At 45.4% G+C, this 21,255-nt stretch overlaps 2 long non-coding RNA genes across 2 annotated transcripts; both read right to left on the bottom strand.

Annotated features, from left to right (window-relative positions):
* Window positions 1-2,658: 2,658 nt before the first annotated feature.
* On the bottom strand, window positions 2,659-4,527 carry LOC135377110 (uncharacterized). Its single transcript, XR_010418038.1, has 4 exons — window positions 4,292-4,527; window positions 4,060-4,154; window positions 3,819-3,936; window positions 2,659-2,824 (listed from the first exon to the last, which is right to left on the bottom strand). It is a non-coding gene; the product is annotated as an uncharacterized LOC135377110 (long non-coding RNA).
* A 1,999-nt stretch (window positions 4,528-6,526) lies between these two features.
* On the bottom strand, window positions 6,527-19,521 carry LOC135377109 (uncharacterized). Its single transcript, XR_010418037.1, has 6 exons — window positions 19,434-19,521; window positions 18,866-18,943; window positions 16,766-16,799; window positions 10,037-10,075; window positions 8,239-8,280; window positions 6,527-6,579 (listed from the first exon to the last, which is right to left on the bottom strand). It is a non-coding gene; the product is annotated as an uncharacterized LOC135377109 (long non-coding RNA).
* Between the last annotated feature and the right edge of the window lie 1,734 nt (window positions 19,522-21,255).

Raw genomic sequence — 21,255 nt, 5'->3', positions numbered from 1 at the left:
AGTATTAAAGGCAGTTATGTGACTTGTCGTCGTGGGTGACATCACTGGCCAGCCTCGGGATTAATTCCGTGCTCAGGAATTATTGTACAAAGCACTTTGTATGTAGGACATGATAAGCAATATGTAAGTTGCAACCTTGTCTGCAGCATTCTCGATTGCCTCTTACCTTTACAGTTCGAGACACGTTATCAAACCATTTGCAAAGGGCACTCTTACAGGGGCTGTGTAACTTTAGTTTTTAGTATAAAATTTATAAAAATATAAGTATACAATATGTAATATGAAATTTATATAAAATCAAAAATAACATTTATAGAAAGAATTTATAAAAAATAAATAAAAAGGCTTCATGGAAGCAATCCGTTAGCATACCCATTGCACATGAAGCACAATTATATATGCTTTGACATCATCTAATTAATCTTCTGAACCATACCATATATGTGCCTGCATACGAAATTTTTTATGCGCATCCTCTACCTTCCTATTCCTACATGTGCACACGAATAACAGTGCATATATGTGAAGTGGCAAAAAGCAACGCTAGACTCTACCATCATTGTGCCCCTTTAACTTTTCCACATTTATGTCTGGTGAACAGGGAATATCTCACTAGAAAAGAAGACATTTGTGCATTGTTTGGCAAGCAAATAAATATATTTATTTACATTTTCCATAAATCAACAATGTTGTGACCTGGTGCAAATATTAATGTCAACAAGTAAAGTACTTACAAATTATTCCTATGTGCTCAAATGCAGATATGACAATTCTGTTTTTGTACCTCAGCACAGTACAGTTTCAAAATTAACAAACTGCACAGCATCAGCAATCTTAAAGTATCTGAAGAGGGGAATCACATAAAGCTCCAATAATAGACTGTGCAAACAAAGCTAAAAAAAAAACAAAGTACTTAAGAAAAATCTGATTAATCGGTTGCCGTTGCAGTTGCCGTTGTGATATGTACTACTATGCACAATTCATGAATGGAACATGTTACCTCATTGCATTGCCTCGATGTGAGCACTAGAACAGGCAGCTTTTTAGGTCGCTCTTTCCGTGTTTTTCTATTGTCTTTTTTTGTTTTCTGTTTTTGCATTAGCAAGCATGGCCATAGTGAACCACAAGCAACCAAGGACAGGATGAGACATCTACAATGCGACTGCTAGCTTGAAACTGATATATTTATTAGCAGACTCTGGAATATACACACATATGCTGCTAAGAAAATGACAATTTAACCAATAGAATAACAGACAAGAAAAAGGTTATATATCTTCCCCTCTCCTCATTCTATTTTACAGGCAGCCCTAGTATCATTCTGAGTGTGTCCGTGCGTTCCCTTCGAGATAACGTATCTCTGACAGAAGCAAATCCAACAGCGGACTGCTTACGGATGCAACTATCTTTGATTTCTCTAACCACTTGTTATTTAACCGCTGCCTTGAGCTGTGTGTTCTGGAAATTTAGGCAGCATCCAGAGTCCCTGCAATGTGTTGCCATGTTTCTCGAGGGCCTGTGTTTCACTATGGCTCTCAGATACAAACTACCCCATTTCAACACAGTAGAAAACACAGATTTGTAAATAGCATCTGTTGATTGCACTGTACATACCCCCCACATAAAGGATCATAGTGGATACTACATCTTCTGCGATAATGTCAGGAACACAAAAAATATAGATTTTAAACCACTCTTACGTCGTAGTAGTAGTATTTGTGTGAAGCTGCGCAATTCCTGTCCTGCAAATAATTTAAACCATATGTTTAATCTGCTAGCGTGATGATCCCCTGAAAAGCAATTCACACTTGGCGGGAACTACCGGTTCTGAAACCTATCCCTGACATGTGTAGCCATCAGGGAGGAAACCCAGGGGCTGCGGTGGAAAAGACAAACACACACGGGCTATGTTCTCTCTGTGTATCAGCTGCTCTGGCTCGGTTTCTATTCACGCTTAATGGCCTGTATCAGTAATGCATGAAGACCACTGCTAAGTTGTGTTGAGAAACACCACTTTATGTTTGCCATGTCTAAATGAAACGTACCTGACCTGATCCAAATTAACCGTTCTGAGTCTGGAACACACAAAGAAAAAAACGCAACACACGCCACAACATTAACAGATAGCAAATGAGCTGTAGCGAGCTCCACCTTGGGACAAAGTCAACAAGTAATTCACCAAAAGTCAATGAGCGCCTGAAATGTAACATCTCCAGTGGCGTAGCCCGACCTCAAAGGTGGGGGGGCTCGATACGAATACTCCCCCCCCCCCGCTGATCCTGTGTCGACAACACACACATACTTGTGCACACTTCAAACTGAGGATTAAAAAAGGGAACGAAAATAGTTGATTTAGATGTTCACAGTACGATTACATGTATAGGCTGTCATGACCAATGAAGTGGTGTCACGAGATTGGAAGTATTTTGAAAAGCTCATACTTTGAAAACCATTCAAGAATGCTTCTTAGATAGACGCCATGAACTGCAAGAACTTTCGCGATAGTCACACTGGTCCCCCCCCCCCCCATATATTATGTTCTCGGATTTGCACGATTTGTGTGGGTCGGTCCGTGGCAGGTAGGGGGGGCTCGAGACCCCCTAGCCCCCTCGTGGCTACACCACTGAACACCTCTGACTGGTAGCAGGATGGCCCACGTTCAATTCCTGGTGCTAGCACTGACTGGCTTTTTCATTAATTATTTGTTGGAAGTTTCGATGTGCTTGAGAACCATTCGTCAACCATTGTATCCTCATGAGGTGATGAGGGTTTGTCATCCCAAAGAGACTCCCTTTCTGGCATGTGTCCTTATGGATGCTCATCACTGCAGAAAAAAAGAAAGAAAGAAAGGAAAAGCATTTAATGACAAGAAATGGATAGTTGCATTTACTGCATAATGATTGTGCACAACAGAAAGAATACTTTTGCACAGAAGGCTGTACTTCTTGATGTCTAACATCAAGTTACAAAATTCCAGAATATATGACATGTTGTAAGGTAGAGAATAAGTAGAGTTATTGAGTTGTCGAGTTGAGTTGACGGGGCAGTTGTACCCCCTTTTTATTTTATTATATATGATTATATAATTATCTATGTCTGTACCACCTCTCGCTCTCTACATTACAACATGTTTTATATATTCTGGGATTTTGTAACTTCATGTCAGACATTGACAAGAGCAGCCTTGTGCACGAAAGTCTCGTCTCATTAAAATTTAGATGCTCTCAACAGTCTTCTTTCTGTTGTGAATCTCTATCGCAGCATACCTGCACATTGCTGTTCTACGTACTGTGACATTGCAGTAAGAGTATGGACTTTGGGTAAAAAGACTACACAGCAATGCTCAGGTATTTTGCCTATCGAACAGTATGTATGTATGCAGTATGCACACAGTATTTGTGCACCGGACCCACTAAAAATGTAGTGAATGTGGCATTGCCCACGGTAATGCACCAAGTTGAACACAATTATTGTAGAATCCAGGTATTTTAGCTTACATGTCAAGCCAGTACCACACCAGTATCCAGTGTGAAGTTGTGACAAATAAATAGTTTCCATTTTTCTTAGCTCTCAGAAAACAGACAGTGAATTAATAAGAGTAGACAATGTTAACATGAATTCTGGGCTATTCTTCAGTTGAAGATTCACAGATAGTAAAGGCACCTTCCTCAATGGACGTTGATGACACTGAAAATTCTAAAATGTTATCAGAGGCGACATCAGCTTCGGTGTGTCAAAGGATTGTATGTCCAACAGTAATCCAGCTAACAGTAACAAAAATGTGCAAAAGACAAATTAACTGAACTAATGTAACGTACCTTCTATATCAGACAGTAAAGCTTGTACCACCCCATCCACAGGAACCAGTGTCCAGACACAAAAGTGCTTGAACTGGGAGATAGCAGCTAATCGGAATGGCGATCTTTGTTTTCCACCCTGGAAGCACAGGTTGTAACTTTGAGGGCAGATTTAAAAGTGGTGTCAAAATGTCTGCATGCGAGTGCACATGAAAAGTTGAACATAGATGAATACTCAAATTATAACATCACATTGTCATACCTGTTGGTGGAGGTGGACTGCAACTAACGTGTCAGCAATTTCTTCATGACCAGATGCAAGCCAGATCATGCTTCATTTCCGCCTTCAGCGTGCACCTGTGATAATTCAGAAGTTAGATTATCAATAGTACTATTGTGTTGTTAATCGTGGTTATATCAGAGTAAGCGCAGTAGGACAGCTGCACAATCGATTCATTAAGCTCGCTATTTTTTATATCTGAACCTCGACTTACCATTTTTTGCTCTCGTTTTTTGCCTTGATCCTCCGTGGCACGTTCAAAATGTTATGCGTCGGGCACCTCAGATTTTCATCAGACGATTTCGTGCCGAGATTCCAAATTGCCTCTGGAGTCGCGCGTAACCTATGATAACATTCGTGGACGAAATCCTTGCAGTGGAAATTAGCAGGCACCACTGTCAGCCAAGAGCTTCGCACTGCTTGGTCTTTTGGCAGCTTATAATAGGTAACACTTGAATCACCGATGAATTGTTCTAACAGCGTAGCACTCTCGCATCTTCGACAACTTCGCCGTGGCATATTTACGATTCATATCGCTCCAGCCCATAAAAGGCAAGGTCAGAACAAGGAAGTGCACTTTCCCAACGACGCTGTGCCAAAAAAAAACATTCACATGCTTTGTTTCCGGCTTAGCAACAACATAACAGCTGTTCGCTTATGTACGATGCACAGAGGAGGAAACGAAAGAAGCCAAGCAGCCAAGCCAAGAGTCCATGCCAAGCCAAAGACAGATAAACCGAGAGCAGTGACGTCGGTGCGCCCGTGCGCAGGGTTTGCCGACGGTCTGACGGCCGGGCGTGGGAACTAAAAAAACTGTTTTCTAAAAAACTACGAACAGTTGGAGCAAGATATTTCGCACACATATTCAGTGTTCGGTAATGAACACACAGCGCGAGTATCGCTCAGTTCTGCGGCACTTCAAAATCGGCATATCTGACCTTTAAGCTGCGACAGATCAGTTGCACAGGGAGAAGCATCTTCTCAGAAACAAAAGATAAAACTCTACAAGGTGAATACTAATGGTGCCATTTATTAATAGTAATAATAATTGGGGGTTTGCGTCGCGAGACAACTCAGATCATGAGCGACGCCACAGCTGTTGGTCTGTGGATTGCGTTTGCCCACCTGAGGGTTCTTCAACGTGCGATGAAAGCTCATCACACGGCACCCCTTATTTAACGTCCCTCGCAGAAGACGGCGTGTCTAAGCAACTTGTACCCTGACACCGAGTTGCTGAGCCGGGTTCGAACCCGCGATCTCGGGATCAGAAGGCGAACACGCTACCGACTGAGCCACCGAGGCCGGTAATGGTGCCATTTGATCACAGCGTTCTATGGGTGCCATTCATAACGTAGTCAATGTTGCATCCAAAAACTCTAATTGTACGCCTCAAAGTACAACTTTTGCACGTATTTTGAAGTATGCTGTTGAAAAACCGTTCTAGAACTGTTCCTGAGGAAGTATTAAAAGCTACACCAGTCCAAACCAGTAGTAAAGCTGTTCAACTCACCTTCATTCGTACTTTCGTGCACTCTTAACAGCAGAAGTTGTAAGTCGCTGGGCTTGCCTCTGTGTACTCAATTATTCCGTAAGTTATGGGCACAGACACTGCAGTAGGATCCTATTCTTCGGAAGTACACGCTCGTTCGCTGTTTCACATCGCGAAAACGGGTGAATTCGTCTTCGAAATAGCATCTCTGCCGAACGCAACCACAGCAAGCGGACGCCATTGTTGGCTTGCCGACGGACGGCATAGGGTGACGTCACGGAGCTGCGGAGGGGCCTTGTGTATGTAGGTGGTGTTGACACAGCCCGCTCAGAGGAGCCTAGATGATGCCGGAACAGAACGCTCCTGACGTCACTACTTTTCCAAGTGCGGCTTTCAGTCGAGGGCAAGAGATGCAAGTTCGGAATTGCATTACAAATTCTTGGAGTCGAATATAAAGGAAACATTTTGCATGGTACATCGGAACGATATAAGGAATCATCTGACAAGGCCTGTTTTACTTCACATTTCGTGTCCAGATTGGACCTTTATTATGTCAGAACAATGGTGGTGAAATACCATTTCGTCCTCACCTACTTCACTACCTTCTCAATAGATACTAACAGAGATTTGGCGCTTGTAGACCTATTTTAAACATATCATTTATCTGCTAACATTTCCGTTCGCTCTTGATTTCCACTCCGCCTATGCGGGCAAACCGGTCCATTTTGCAGCTATTCACTTCCTATTCGCTACGGTTCTAGACTTATTCGCTTCGTATTCGATTATCCAAATCAGTTGTTCGCTTCATATTCGCTTCGGTTTTCAAACCACTGTTTGCACGGGATAGTTAACATGCAGGTGGCGAAGACGTTACACTGTATGTCGTGATGTAGTAGGGCGATAAGATACCTAAGGGAGTTGCTCACTGAAGAAGTAGCGATAACCATATTCGCACTCACCTTCATCGACGAGGTTTACTTCATCAGGACGTTCAGCAGGAGCGGGAGCAACTTCTGCGGTACCAAATGCAATGCATTAAGCAACACAGGTAAATGAGTGAGTCAATCAGAACTTGTGGACTGCGCACAATCTGCAACTCTTCTAACGTTTCCATCAGCGTCATATTCTCATGGGACCATTCATCCGGCTGTGGGATATGAGTCATAAAACGGCCATAATGGCAGTTATCAATTGTTTTTGCGAGTATATATTTCCCGCTCAACATATGCTGCTTGCGCAGAAATGCTACACTTGTAGAAGCCGTATGTTATTTGAAAAACACTGCATGGACCGCTGATCTGTGCCGCAATCTGTGGACGGTTTCAAAACCATGGTCAACATGTCAGTAGATAATGTCGTTAAGTTAATATATTGTTTCATAAAGTGTATTGAAATGCAAGAGGCAAACACGTACAAGAACAGCACAACACACTCCGATAACACTGATAAAGCACTCCCTCCATCCCTTTCTTATTTACATCCTCGACTCGTGTAATACTGTGTCCGTCCATGGAACGTTTGCTGTGCGGTCATACGGCGTATTTCGGAGGCGATGCCTGGTGGCATTCTTACTCTCTTCTCAACTGTGCACATCATGACAGTGCACATGTCATCAGACACTATTGCTACACTATGGACCTTCACGATGGGATGGAATGAAATGGTCGCTCAATCGGTGCAGTGCGTCTGTCACCATTCTGACGTAGTCAGATAATGTGCATCCTGGCGCGACTACTAAGGGAAATGCACCGACATATGTATCAAAAGCGCCCGAGGAACACCCAGGAAAAACGAAATGCCATTAATTACTAATGTTCTGCCATTGTCACGCAGACCAGTCATTTCGCTCCACGAGCTTACATAGCTCGAATTTTGAGTTCACAATGACATTCAATAAACATACAGCACTTGATGCATATTTCCATTTCGACGCCACGTATTGCCTTTTTTTAATTCACCGGAGCACCAAACCTCATGCCCGGCGTACCCCCAGTGTATTTGCTGTTGCATGTTATCTATGTGTCTCCTCCCTGTCCTTCCCAGAGTTTTTTTTCCTCCTCCTTACATATCCTCATGGTAGTCTGTCAAGTCAATATGTACCGTAGCTTGGAGTTGATAAAATTCCTACTCAGTTAGAACCTATGCTGACACAGGTTTCCTAAAGTGTAATGTAATGAGAGGAAAATACAAGAAGAGCGCAACACCCGAATCAAGCACTCCCTCAATAGCCGCAATCCCCCCTTATTTACTCTCTCGACTCACGAAAGTCCCAGTTACCCCTTAGTACCCTGAAGATGGGATGCCATGCTTGTTCATGGGACGTTCGCTGTGCCGCAATGCATCTCGTTTTCTTTTGCAGCATGAAATGAACTGACAAATTTACGAGTGTGAGGTCTTTCGTAGTTTTCTCAAATGTAAATTTCACTTCTTTAGATGGTATATAGTCGACACTGCCGATGTCAGTACACGCTGTCGCTACACTTGGGACGTTGACGGTGCAATTGAATGCAATGGCAGCTCAATTGGTGCAATGAATCTGTTACTGCTGGCAAAGCCAGTGAGAATGTTTGAGAATGTGTTCAGAAAATGAAATGAGGGTGACATTCTCATTTCATGTGCACCATTCCCATAGAACCCCTCCCGAAATATATTTGCTGCTGTCCATCACGTACCCGGGCCTATAACTGGCTCCGACGCCTGAGCACTTGCCGTTCCTGAAATATGAATTAAAAAGACAGAGTGTCAGCATCTCCCTGAACGCGATGTCCATAAAAAGACGCAACTGCTATGCCGCCAAATTGCAGCGTTCAAAACTTAGGGTCTCAATCCTAGAAAGATAATGGGTCTGAAAATGACCATGTTTCAAAACACAATATTACTGAGCAACGTGCCTGTTTCCTGTTGTTGGTTATTATGTCCGTTCAAGTCGCTTTACCAAATGAAATATAACTTATGTAATGAATGAGCTGTTATCTTATTTATGCAAATGTAATTAATGTGACTGGCGGAGCGGTCGCGCTACAGCACCGCAGTGACAGCATTGGGGAGAGTCAACTTGTCTCAAGCGGTAACGCCACTGCGCTGTAGAAAACCACACCAAGGCTTATTCGATTAACTAATGCAGTAGCTTGGAGAGAGGTATGTCCCGCAGAGCGAACGCTGCATTAGCCCTGCTCAGCGTAGCTGGGGGAGAATGTCAATGGTCTATTGCGGGGAGTCACAAGGCGTAAAAGTACGGAATGACGATCTCCTCTCAGCAGCGCGATACGCGTCCGCCTCCTAGACGAGACAGCTGCTTCTGCTGTGCTGTCGGCCTGCTCATTCCCTTCGACACCGCAGTAGGCTGGAACTTACTAGCCAGCCTGTGCCCTGCTTCGTAGACGAGCTCGTAAGACATTAGCATATCTATCACCAACAGTGCGGGTGAGTTTTTGACGCCAGATTTTGAATGGCTTGCAGCAGATTTAGAGCGTGCCAACATATGCCTGAAATGGTCTGAAGGAAATCCATAAAAAAACATAAGCCAATTACTAATATTAAGCTCCTGCCTGTGTTACGCAGACCAATCATTTCGCTTCATGAGCTCATGTAGCGAGAATATTGATTTTGCAACGACATTCAACAAAGTCAAAGCGCTTTATGCGTGTTTCTATTCCAGAGCCACAGACTGTTCGTGTTTTTTTTTATTGGGTGGTTGTGCGTGGTGTTGTAACTGTTGTTATAGGCTGCTCACAAAAGCGCAACACCACAAAGCACTTCCTCAATAGCTCAAATCCCCTCTGTACTCTCGACCCATGAAAGTCCCAGTTACCCGTTGAGACAGTCGATATGCGATGTCATGTCTGTTAATTGTGCGTTTGCTGCGCGTCCATACATTTCGTTTGGTTTTGCAGGTTGCAATTAAATGCCAAATTTGATAGCCTTGTCTGTTTTTTCTTCATTTCCCCAACTGTGAATTTCAACTCCTTACATGTGAAATAACCTGCAGTTTCTCGTGTCAGTAGAACTGTCGCTACAGATTGGACGATCACGACGTAATCGAATGGAATAGCCGCTGATTCTGTGCAAAGCATGTGTCAACGCTGTTAGTAAGAGGGGAAGTTTTGGGGGATTTAACCCCTGATCCGAAAACGTTCCTTTGGGAGTGCTATTGGGCAAGGGAGATAAGGGTGACATCCCCCTGTCCCAATGTAGAATTATCATCAGGTGTATAATCAGAATTAGCATGATGTCTACAAGCTAGCGATAATACCACAGCATCACTCCTTTCGTTGAAATATCAGACACGACTGCACTCGATCACGTGATAACCAAGAAGTGAACGAAGAGCGAGCTTCTCGCGCCTCCTTGTCCTAACTTTATTTTTCTCGTATAAATATTGTACCGAAGAACCCATTGAAAACATGCCCCATAGACCCCCCCTCCCCCCCCCAAAAAAAAATCATCGCTACGTCGCTGTTTTTCACATACCCAAGTCGGAAGCTGCCGACACCTGAGCGCTTTGCGTTTCTGGAATAAAAATTAAAATGAAAGCGTCAGCATCCACCAGAAATGATGTCCACAGGAAGAAGTCACGGGTGTGCCACGATGTTTCAGCTTTAAAAATCCAGGGTTTATATCTAAAAATGTCTATATATCTGCAGGGTCCGAAAATGACCGTGTTTCAAAATAGGACATCACTGAGCAACGTGTCTGTTTCGCGTTTGTCGACGTCCGTCCAAGTGGCTTGAATCCACTTCCAAGAATGATCCAAGAAGCAATGGTTGATGTACGACGAAATAAACTAAAACTCAGATCTGAACAGCAGTGGTCCAGAGGATAATTTTCGTCTCATTATGCAATCTCTTCCATTTCTAATGCTAACGAAACGAGGAAACATTAATCTGCAACATTTCGTTGCAGTCAAACGTGATACTCGTTGTGTCACTATCGCCAAGCACAACACATCTCACCCATCATGTTTGATGCCGAGCTCAAACGACCGCCCGTTCAGAACTTTTACCTTCCAACACTCTGCAAACATCGTGCATCGGAAGCGAGACGGCTGTCGCAAGGTGTCCAGTCGGGAGGGCTCTCTTGAAGAGGTGCGTATTTTGAAGAAATAAAATGAGAACGATTCTTGCCGAACACGCATTAATTTACAAATAGAAGGTCGTTTTCATCACGGTAAGTCATAATATGGGAAGTGAGGTTCAGCAAACTTACTCAATGATATTTGGCGATAATTTTATACGTTTATCGTGTCAGTTGTTTTGGGAAAAAGTATCACGTTTGCATGAAGCCAGTCGAGTACAACGTTTTCTAGCGATCCCTGACACAAGTGTTGTGTAATATTTATGCGTAATATTCCGCAGCACGGCAAATAATTTACTATATATTACTGTAGCGGCCGTCTGGTTGCGAAATGGGCGTGATGAACATCGCGAGTACGGTGCGACGTATGTTTCGTGACTCAGCGCTCGTGCTAGATTCAAAAAAGGGCTTGGACATCCCAGTCGGACGAAGAATAAACCCACAACTTTTTCGGCTTGCTACATTTTGGTTGCAGCGGTAGGATTCCTCTTAGTGACATGGCAGCTGAAAACACGTCAGTACTTCAGCAATTTCTTCTACCCGACACATATTCTTGAGATGGGGACTTCCAATCCTAGGAGAAGCACCTTCTCGCCTGAGCTCCAGGTAGTTCTTGGACCGACGAGCGGAAGTTATTGCTCTTCCCGTTGTTCGCCGCAAATGAGAGATAACATGGTACGAGATGCGTTTATTCTTGGCTTCGACTCTGCCACCAGAGACAAGGTCACCTCTGCTATCCCTGGAACGCTTGGTGATGCTTTTCAAATAGCCGATGCTTTTCTATTAGTCTTGCAGTTATTCGCCCATTTCCGCTATCTTCTTCCGCTGCATCGCACACAGTGGCGTACGTGTCACAAGCCACACCCACGACAGATCCACTGGCGGGACTTGCATCAGCGATAGCTGGATTGGACAGGAAAGTTGATGCCCTTGCCACCTCTGCAAATTGCACGCCCTGCAAACGTCCCCGTGTGCTACCGCTGCGGCAATCCGAGTCACTTCGCATGCTGTTGCACACGGCGTACACGAGGATGAGCCAAGTCCCGGTTTTCCAGATATCCGGCAACAGGAACCTAATCGGCAATTCCTTGTTCGGCCTCGCTGGGAACGGCTATACAGTGGTCCACCGGCAACCTGGGAGGTACCTCAATCATGATTACAGGCGCCGTTGAAGGATCGCCAGTTAGGATGCTGCTAGACTCGGGATCCAGTGTGACTGTCCTCAACTACGATGTCGGTGCAGAAACTGCTTAGGCGTTCCCGACCCAAGCGACTGTACCCCAGACTCTTTACGACCTCAATGGCAACCCATTGGATGTTCCAGGAGTTTATGACCTGATGATATCTGTCCCGGGAACTACCAGTACCCTTCTACCTGGTTTAGTTGTCCGTGGTATACCGCGTGACTGCATTCTCATCGCACACTTCCTCGTCAGACACCATTACATCATCGACTTCGGCTCTCACGCCCTCAAGCTCGCTCGAAATACCAACAGCACCACAGGGAATCGTACGTCAGCCACTGGACCTCTGCACAGGGGTCACTACTATACTGCAGCCACATACGGTTGACTCAGAGGAGCATGGGGTGTTACGTGTGGGGGTTTCCGTGAGCAGCATTTCAGACACGATGTACACCCGCCGGAGACGCTGGAGTTCATGGCGATGCAAGAGAACCTGCGTTTAAGTTTCTCGAAAGTTTTTTTTTCCCCTACCGAGGTGGCCTACGAAGGAGATGTCATGTGCAGATATGAGCATTTCGGCAACCAAGGTTTTTGGCTCTACAGGGACGGGAGGACTGGTGGGACTCTTCTTCCACACTAAACGGCTGTCGAGAATTTCCAAACAATGTTTGTGGCGCAGGCAGTGCTTAGATTCGGCCTGAAGAGACGGCGCCGTGACGCCGTCCGACTGGGTACAAATCACCTCAGACAGAACTGGGTCACGCATCTGGTGCGAACATAAATCGGCATGGGACAGTACTGTGGGCCGCGAATTCGCAGACGAGCCATGCATTCGCGGCAGGGCGTCGGCATTACGGTGCTGTATTCCCGGTTGGTAAATAACACGAAAATGAAACTCATTGAGTTGTTCGAGCCAGCGTGCAACCTGGCCTTCTGGTTCCTTGAAGAACCGGGGTCATTGTAGTGCACTGTGGTTGGTCCTGTAGACGTACTCCTTGCCGTGAAGATAATGACGGAATACGCGAATGAAATAGACAAGTGAGAGCAGCTCTTTGCGTGTGGGTCTCTACTTCATCTCGGGCTTAGTTAGGGCTAGACTTCCGTAAGCTATGCCTCGCTCGGTCGCGTTTCGCTAATGATAGAACAGCGTCTAAACCGCTGTCGCTTGCATCGGTGTCCACAATGATGGGCAAGGCTGAAGTCTCGATAGCGAGGACTGGCGCGCTTGTGAGAAGGCGTTTATGGTGGGCAAAAGCAGCCTCACAGTCCTCGGTCCACGCAAAGGCGGTGCCCTTTTCGAGCTGACGATGCAGTGGAGAGGCGATAGTGGCGAAATCTCTGGTGAACCGGCGTTAATACGACGCTAAACCCAACAACGACTGGAGCTCCTTCGCGCTGGACGGTGAGGGCAAGTTCACTACCTTCTCATTCTTGTCCGGGGCGGGGGAATGTGTCGTGATGCTTCATCCAGCTTCTCTTGGCCATAGCCAGAAACGAGATCCAACGAACTAAATTGCCTGGCACCCTTCAAAAGTTCGACTTTAACGTCGATACGTGGAAGGGGGAAGGGGTCTGTACCAGTAAAGTTGATTCCTCCAGCAGTGCGTCCCCCCCCCCTTATTCAATATATGTTTCCCTAGATCGCATCAGCAAAGTACCCAATTCTTCTTCTGACCGTCAATCTGGTACGTATGGTACCGGATTACTACCGCCTCGATGATACGCGGCAAATTCCTCTTTGATACCCTTCGCAGGACATGAACATCTTTCTGCAAGGGGGAATAGTGCAGCGGCCCAGAGTTGCGGAATGGACGTGATGAACATGGCGAGGATGGTGGGACATGAGTTTCGTGGCTCAGCGCTCGCGCTAGCTTCGAAAACTTGTTGGACATCATCTTACGAATAATAATCCCATATGTTTTTCGGCCTGCTCCAGTACAAAACATATATATGTTCCTTCCGCGAGATGCTCGTTTCGACCAGTTACACACCGACCTAGTCGCACCTCCGGCGAAGGTCTACCGCTACCCCCTCTCTTACATCGACCGGTTTACGCGCTGGCCGCAGGCTAACGCTGATTCCTGACATCACGGCAGAAAGAGTGGCCCACGCATTGATCTTCTCCTGGGTTTCCCGATTCGGCGTCCCGTCCACTGTCACCACGGACAGAGGACGCTAGTTAGAATCGGCCCTCTGCTGTCACGTGTGCAGCTCCCTCGTAACCCATCACATTCGAACCACAGCCTCCCATCCTGCTGCCAACGGCCTGGTCGAGCGCCTCCATCGGCAGCTCAAGGCTTCCCTCTGCGCCACTGACCACAACATGGTCCGTACGTCTTCGCTTCCTCCTGCTTGACCTTCGCGCGGCGATCCACCAGGACGGCTGCAGCGCGGCCCACATGGTATACGACCGCTCCGCCTTCCCGGAACGTTATTCACCCTCTCGGCTCCGCTCTTGCCCGACCCCTCCTCGTACATGGACCATTTCTGCCCGCTCGGGCACCGCATCAGGTATATTCGTGTGTCCCGCCCTTCCTCAATGTACGTACGTATTCTTCCGTCGGGACTCGGTGCGCACCTTAGGCTGCAGCCACCTTACCACATCCCCTACAGGGTCATCTCACGAGCCGGCTAGTTGTTTCAGGCTGGACGTCCCGCTCGGACCCGACACTATGGCCATCGACAGGCTCGAGCCCGCATTTCTGGAGTCGGCACCGCCTGTGTCGACCGCTTCGCCCTCCCTCCCTATGCGCTCAACTTGTGTCTCCTGCCTTTCACCCCTTCACGTCGAGTACACTGGGCCCAGCAGCTCGAGCAGCGCGGGCCGCCCGCGCCTCGGGTCCGCCTGCTGCCTTCCTTGAGTCCGGCGCCCGACCTTCCCGCTGCCATCATCCCTCGTCGCCGGCTTTGTCATCCGCCATGGGGATTGCGCTGTAGCAGCAGCGTAATCTTCATCACCAGCACCGCCATCGGTTGTGCGCGACTTGAGCTTTCGTTTTCGGTTCATCGCCATTAACCGTCACTAAACCTATCACCCGCAGTTCAGCCTGGTCGCCCCTGGTCACCACTGTTTTACGCCGACTCAGTGCGCCAATTTTCGAGCGAATTTTCTGGACATATCCGCCGTACTACATAACATATTTTGCAGTGGGTGTGGCTGATTCAACCATTGTCTATCTGATTTAGCAACAAAAACGTTATTTACTAGGTAAGTTTTCGAGTCCAATTCTAAAAATTTAATTCATTTCAATTAAAAGTCGTCTAAAGTAATTTTAGTAGGTGGCAGATGGCATTCCCGGAAGGTAGCCGCTTACCCAACTATTTTTCTGTTGAGCCGTTTTGTTTTTCTACTTTACAAAGTTGAAATAACACGACATGTGACACACCCTGTATAATGTTTCAACTGTCGGGGGCTGCTTTGCGGAGTGTTGTAGAAGTGTCGGTTCTGTGGCTGGTAAGGCGATTGTTCATTGATTAGCCGGTTTCACCAATGTATTGCATATAGCAGTCGACTCATTCAATGCGGTATATGACATTGGTGATTCTGTACATCAATGCGTGGCTAACAGAGTGAGTGTAATTGCTCGCAGTGCTTTTGTTGGGGCTACCGTGTTGAATGTGCTTGCATGTTTTGCAGCGTGGGAGGTTGCAGGGGCGTGTTTTGTTATACAGGGTGTCCGTTTAACTGATTTTGGCGTTGACCCAGGAGTCTGCTAGGATTTTTTGTGCGTCTGTATTGGATACTCCTAGGTGAGTCACCGCACTGGAGGAGCCGCTCGTGCTTCCGTATAATGCCGTTGATGTTTGGATGTGCTTATAAATATCTAGTGATTAAGCTTACTTGGCTCGTGTTAGGATCTTTTCGGTGTTCCAGAACCTCGTTTCAGTCCAGTGTGAGTGCCTTACGACGGAGTTCGGATTGAACGAAGTCTGGGTGGTCTCTTTAAGCAAGTGAGCTTCTCAGCATAGTCTGAGTCATTAGAAATTAATTCAGCGCAGTTTTACACTCTGTCCAATACGAGTCCCAACCTTACAGTGGCGCGGGTCGTGACTGTTAATGTGAAAGTGTTATTTGTTAGTTTGCTTTTCGTGCACGCTTGTGATGAGGTTGTCGTTCTCTAGCGATATTGTGTTGTCGTGAAAGTCGACTGAGTGAGTTGAGTATTGTGATGTGGTTATTATACTGTTGTGCGCAATAGCAGATCTACGAACTTTTGAAATTTGAAATAACATATATACAAACGCAGGGGTATCATCCCCTGCGTTTGTATTTATGTTCGTTTCATTTTTACCTGTATTTGCATCCTTTCCATGAACCTGTTAACCTCTTATGCTAAAACTCCCCCGTCAACTTTATATATGTTCCTGTAGCATGCTCGTATTTTTGTAACCTGAAGTGCAGTCTCGTGCACGATAGTCTTGTTACCATGTGTAAATAAATAAGTCGGTCCTACCGTTTAACATCACACTTTTTTTTCAAGGTTAGCTCAATGATAAGCTGGTCCGCGTAACCCTTTGATTTTATGGCAAACCTCAAAAGCGATGCTACTTTCTTACACGTCGCAATGAACATGACGTGCAGGCTTATAAATATGTTGAAGGGAATTTTCAGTGGTACAGAGCTCACCACCCACGCTGCAATGTGGTACTTTTTTGAAAGGGGGAGTGGTTGGACAGCCCTGTACGAGGATGTAGATGGCGATGCTCCTAAGTAAATCATATTCGGCACAGCCAAGCAGATTTATCCGCACCTACAACACTTCCAACACCCACAAATGTTTTGCAACACCACTAACTTTTTTTCCTTGTGTACCACTCTTACAATGTACCTGCTCCCCTATCTTTGTGCAACTCTCCTCCGCCCCCAAGAGCTTACGGTTCGGAATAAAACCCTCGAGCGCAGGCAGGAGCCATTATACTGTCGACATGAAAGGGTACTTACCCAGTGCCGCGGTAGAACCGGACATGGCTGTCATCTGGTTTGCAAAAAAAAAAAAAAAAAGAAAACAGTTGAGGGAATTGGTTTTTGCAAGGCAAACATTTAGTGTCTGAAGGCTACAGGTTAACACACAGTAATGGATAAGCAAGACCGAAACGGAAGAACTATAGTGGTTTAATCAATAAGTCGAGATAATCATTAGTGCTTCGAATAAAAGGTTTCTTGTAAAGGCTTATAAGTGTTTCTGGGACGAGGTCATAACTTGCTAAGAATCAGGTATTGAGGGTCATGTAATTTCAATGAACATGGACATGGTCGGAGTATTCTATTGCCCCAATATGTGTTTAGTCGAAACATTTCAACTGCATTCCACTGAAAACTACATCCATGAAGTGTCGAAGTGTAAAATTTCAAAATAAATGTTCGAGGCTCCAACTCAGTGTTGAAGAAACCCAAGGACCAGCACTGTTTGATAAAGAATGGATTAATTAATTCAGATTGCTTGAACAAACACATGAATCACAAAGACAGCGACTGAAGCGAAAGCTTCTCAAGACAAAAACAAGATGAAGATTCTAGAAACTCCATGGTCGTACTTGACGACACCAAAGTGAAGTAGAAAGAAGCCAAAATAATTTTAAGCGTGAAAGGCGACGAAGGAATGATGAAGTTCCTTCGTACTCGTCCAGTGGTGCATGCACTAAAGGAAAAGTATTTGCCAAATTGAAGTGAGTAGAATAGGAAGGTATCCTGACAAATGTCAATGTCAGTGAATGGGCTACTCCCATAGCTTTTGTAGTAAATTCCAATCGGACAGTCAGGATATGTGGAGATTTCAAGATGACCGTCAATCAACACTCAGTTGGGGATCAGTATCCTTCACTACTGGTTGATGACATTTTCGAGAAATTAACTGGTGGACGGAGATACACAAAAATTGACTTCCGGCAAACATTCCTACAAATGGAATGTGGATGAGAACTCAGGAAATTTGCTAAACATGAATATGGGAAAAGGTATCTTCCGGTATAACAGAATTGTGCTTGTCATTGCTCCCGCACCCGCGATTTCGCAACGCACCATCGAACACGTTCTACAGGGCGGTCTTATGAAACATGGAACGCAAGAAGACATATCAGCGAGTGGTACCACTGAAAATGAAGATCTACAAAAATCTTTCGGAAGACCTTAGGAGCTTGGAATCGTTTAGATTGAAAGCAAACCTGCAGAACTCCCCCTTCTTCCAGGACAGCATTGTGTGCTGCGAATACAAGATCAGCAGCGAAGGCTTAAAGACAATAATCGTGCTGTACTTGAAGCTACAACACCCCAAACGTCAGCCAACTGCGTTTTTTGTTATGCTCATTAATTACAAGGTAGATCTTATTCCGGACAAACAAGGGCCAGAATGGAAGGGAATGCAAAGGGACTGGCAAGAGTTGCAAACCTTTTCCGACCCTTGCACGCACTTTTCCAAAAATCTGCAAAGGCGAAGTCGACAAAAGACTACAAGCTAGCTTTCGGAACAGCTAAAGAAATTATTGCATGTGACACTCGTGCACTGCAATCCGCAGCTACCATCCCGACTCATATTGTGATGCCAGACCAAGTGGCCTCGGCACGGTCTCACGAAAGAGCCTGATGGGACGGAAAGGCCAATAGCATTTTTCTCGTCAACTCTGAAAACGGCGGAAAAGAACTACTCACAATTCAGCTTAGGAATTAGGCTTCACAATTCACAAAGAGGCCTTAGCCATTGTCTGGGGTGTGCACATGTCCTACGCTTAGGCACACTGCAGACTTCCAACGCATCAACCGTTGACGCAGATATCCTTGCCAATGAAGGGGATATCTGCAATCTCATGTAACATCCAAGCAACACCCTTCTAACAGTGGAGTCAGAGGCGAACAGGAGTCAGAAGCGAACAGCAATGCTGAAGTTCGTTGCGCTTATCTATCCCAGATGTTCCACCGGGGAAGCTGAGCTTGAGCATTTAAGCCACCTCCTGTTAACTTCCTGTTGCTCATGCACAACTGCGAGACGCTACCCGACGAGATGTGTCCAAGATATATTTGAGATATATACAAGTGAACATTTCTTACCTGATGACACAGTTCAAGTAAAATTTCAAAAGAAATGTTCGAGGCTAACTCAGTGTTGAAGAAACCCCAGGACCAGCACTGTTTGATAAAGAATGGATTAATTAATTCAGATTGCTTGAACAAACAAATTAATCACAAAGACAGCGACTGAAGCGGAAGCTTCTCAAACCAAAAACAAAATGAAGATTTTAGAAACTCCAAGGTCGTACTTGAAGACACCAAAGGGAAGTAGAAAGAAGCCAAAATAATTTCAAGCGTGAAAGGCGACGAAAGAAGGATGAAGATTTGAGTGTCACGAATGGCTGGGACAATTCTAACTCGGACCAAGATGTTGTGCTTAACAGCCAGTTCCAACATCTCGTCGTCATATATGTCGTCTCTATCAAGCTCGCTCATAATCTCAGTTGTCTCGCGACGTAGACCCCGAATTATTATCATCTATCAAGCGTCGACGAAGGAGAAAGCCCTTCCTTTTCGTGTTTAGAGATAACCGCTATAAATTCGACTGGATAACTTTCCACGATCGCGTTCCCTTAATAAATTAACCAATGACTTCGATTGAACTTACCTTTATGTTGAGGCGGATATTTCTGCAAAACGAGGTCGCACAATGAATCGTACTACATCCACAGAATGAAAGATCATGAACGCGTGACGTACTTCTTCTGCTTCATCCCATGCACGCCATGTATGAGCGCTGTGGAGAAATTCAATCTTCCAGATAACTTTACTGAAGAAGCGGGAGATATTTACGCATCAGACACGACCGCTGCATCTAGAAAATTCACGGGCAACGCAATATGCTATATATATATATATATATAGATAGATAGATAGGGGAGAAAAGACACCAGAGACTGAAGTAGGGAGTAGGGGGAAGTTATTTATTAAGCTGGCATTTAAACTAAGGGTCTGGGGAAGTCTACGTTTCGGCGGAAGCTCCGCCTTCTTCGGGACTGAGACGTCTCAGTCCCGACGAAGGCGGAGCTTCCGCCGAAACATAGACTTCCCCAGACCCTTAGTTTAACTGCCAGCTAACTTCCCCCTACTCCCTACTTCAGTCTCTGGTGTCTTTTCTCTCCTATCTATATTCAACATCCTGGTCGTTCGAACCTAAATTTTGTAGCGTATATATATATATAACTAGGGTTCCTCCTTTCCCGTTTTATCCTTAATAATCGGTAAAACATACCGCAGTATAGTTAAAGCCATTTGAATCTGTCGAAACAACGCCGGTTTTTGGGGCTTCCACAAAACTGCTGAGTAAGAAGACCAACGCTCTCATGACTGGATGACAAGGTCGGTATTCTTTTGTGCCGAGAGAGCCTCTTAACGCCGATTTATTGTCCGAAATCCACTGTGCAGCTGTGTAAGTCTTTGGCTTAACTATGCGCCAAGCATCCGTGTAATGTTGGTGAAATCCATTGTTACCTACACAGGAGCCTTGACAAGCTGACAATGAAGTTCGTACCACACTACTCTGTGACTCTATTCGATATAAGGACATTCTGTACACTTCGCACGTGCACTACAGAGACGTAAACAACGGGAGTTATACGAGATACGCTCCATTTATAGACGAACATGGTATATTATATACATACGATTCCATCATAATATTCCATACTATTGGATTCCAGGAAAACGTCCCGTCCAGCAGTACGTCCACCAGGACTTTAATTTCTCTTCTTTTTTGTGTGAATTATGCTTCCTTTTTTGTTCTGAGCTGAGAGCAGGACACAGCACACATAGACCTTGTTTTCTTGAAAGGACAGCTCCTTGTCACGCGGTCTGCAATGGCTTTGCCAATAACTGGGACGAACACAGCGCTCAAAGCGACAGTCTGGAGCTCCGGAGGGTGTTGGGATTGCTGCTGCATTCGATTGTGCTCACACGTATGCCATCCACATATACTACGAAGGGCGAAAGCTTTGCCGTTTTGGGGGAGAAAAGAAAAAGAATCAAACCCTAAGGTTTACCCATAGCCGATTTCGATTTCTCCGTGTCGTCACCGTTGTTCCTAACGTTACAATTGTGCAAGACAACACAAGAACAGTCTGCGATTGGTTGAAGCACGAAGTGAGATCTTCACGTGGGACTTGACCCAGTTGGGATTGGTGATTTGGTTTAATAACTGATATTATTTCAAACTATGTAGCGTGTGACATTTGCTATGCAGGTGTTCAACTTGAACTCAGAGTAACGCGCCCGAAAAATGTTTATTTTCAGTTGACCAAATCTATTTAATTTAACACATTTAGTTGTCACTTCAAAAGCCACTGGCCTCCTGAAAAACGACACGCACGTTGTGCTTTCCTGCTTGATCCCACTACGCACGAATCAACACGTATGCCCGATCCCTCAACAAAACCGTCACATATGCAGTAACC

Source organism: Ornithodoros turicata, chromosome 1 (genome assembly GCF_037126465.1).
Source record: "Ornithodoros turicata isolate Travis chromosome 1, ASM3712646v1, whole genome shotgun sequence".
Classification (NCBI taxonomy): Eukaryota; Metazoa; Arthropoda; class Arachnida; order Ixodida; family Argasidae; genus Ornithodoros; species Ornithodoros turicata.
The sequence above is the reverse complement of the archived record's forward strand: the minus strand, read 5'-3'. Positions and strand labels throughout refer to the sequence as shown.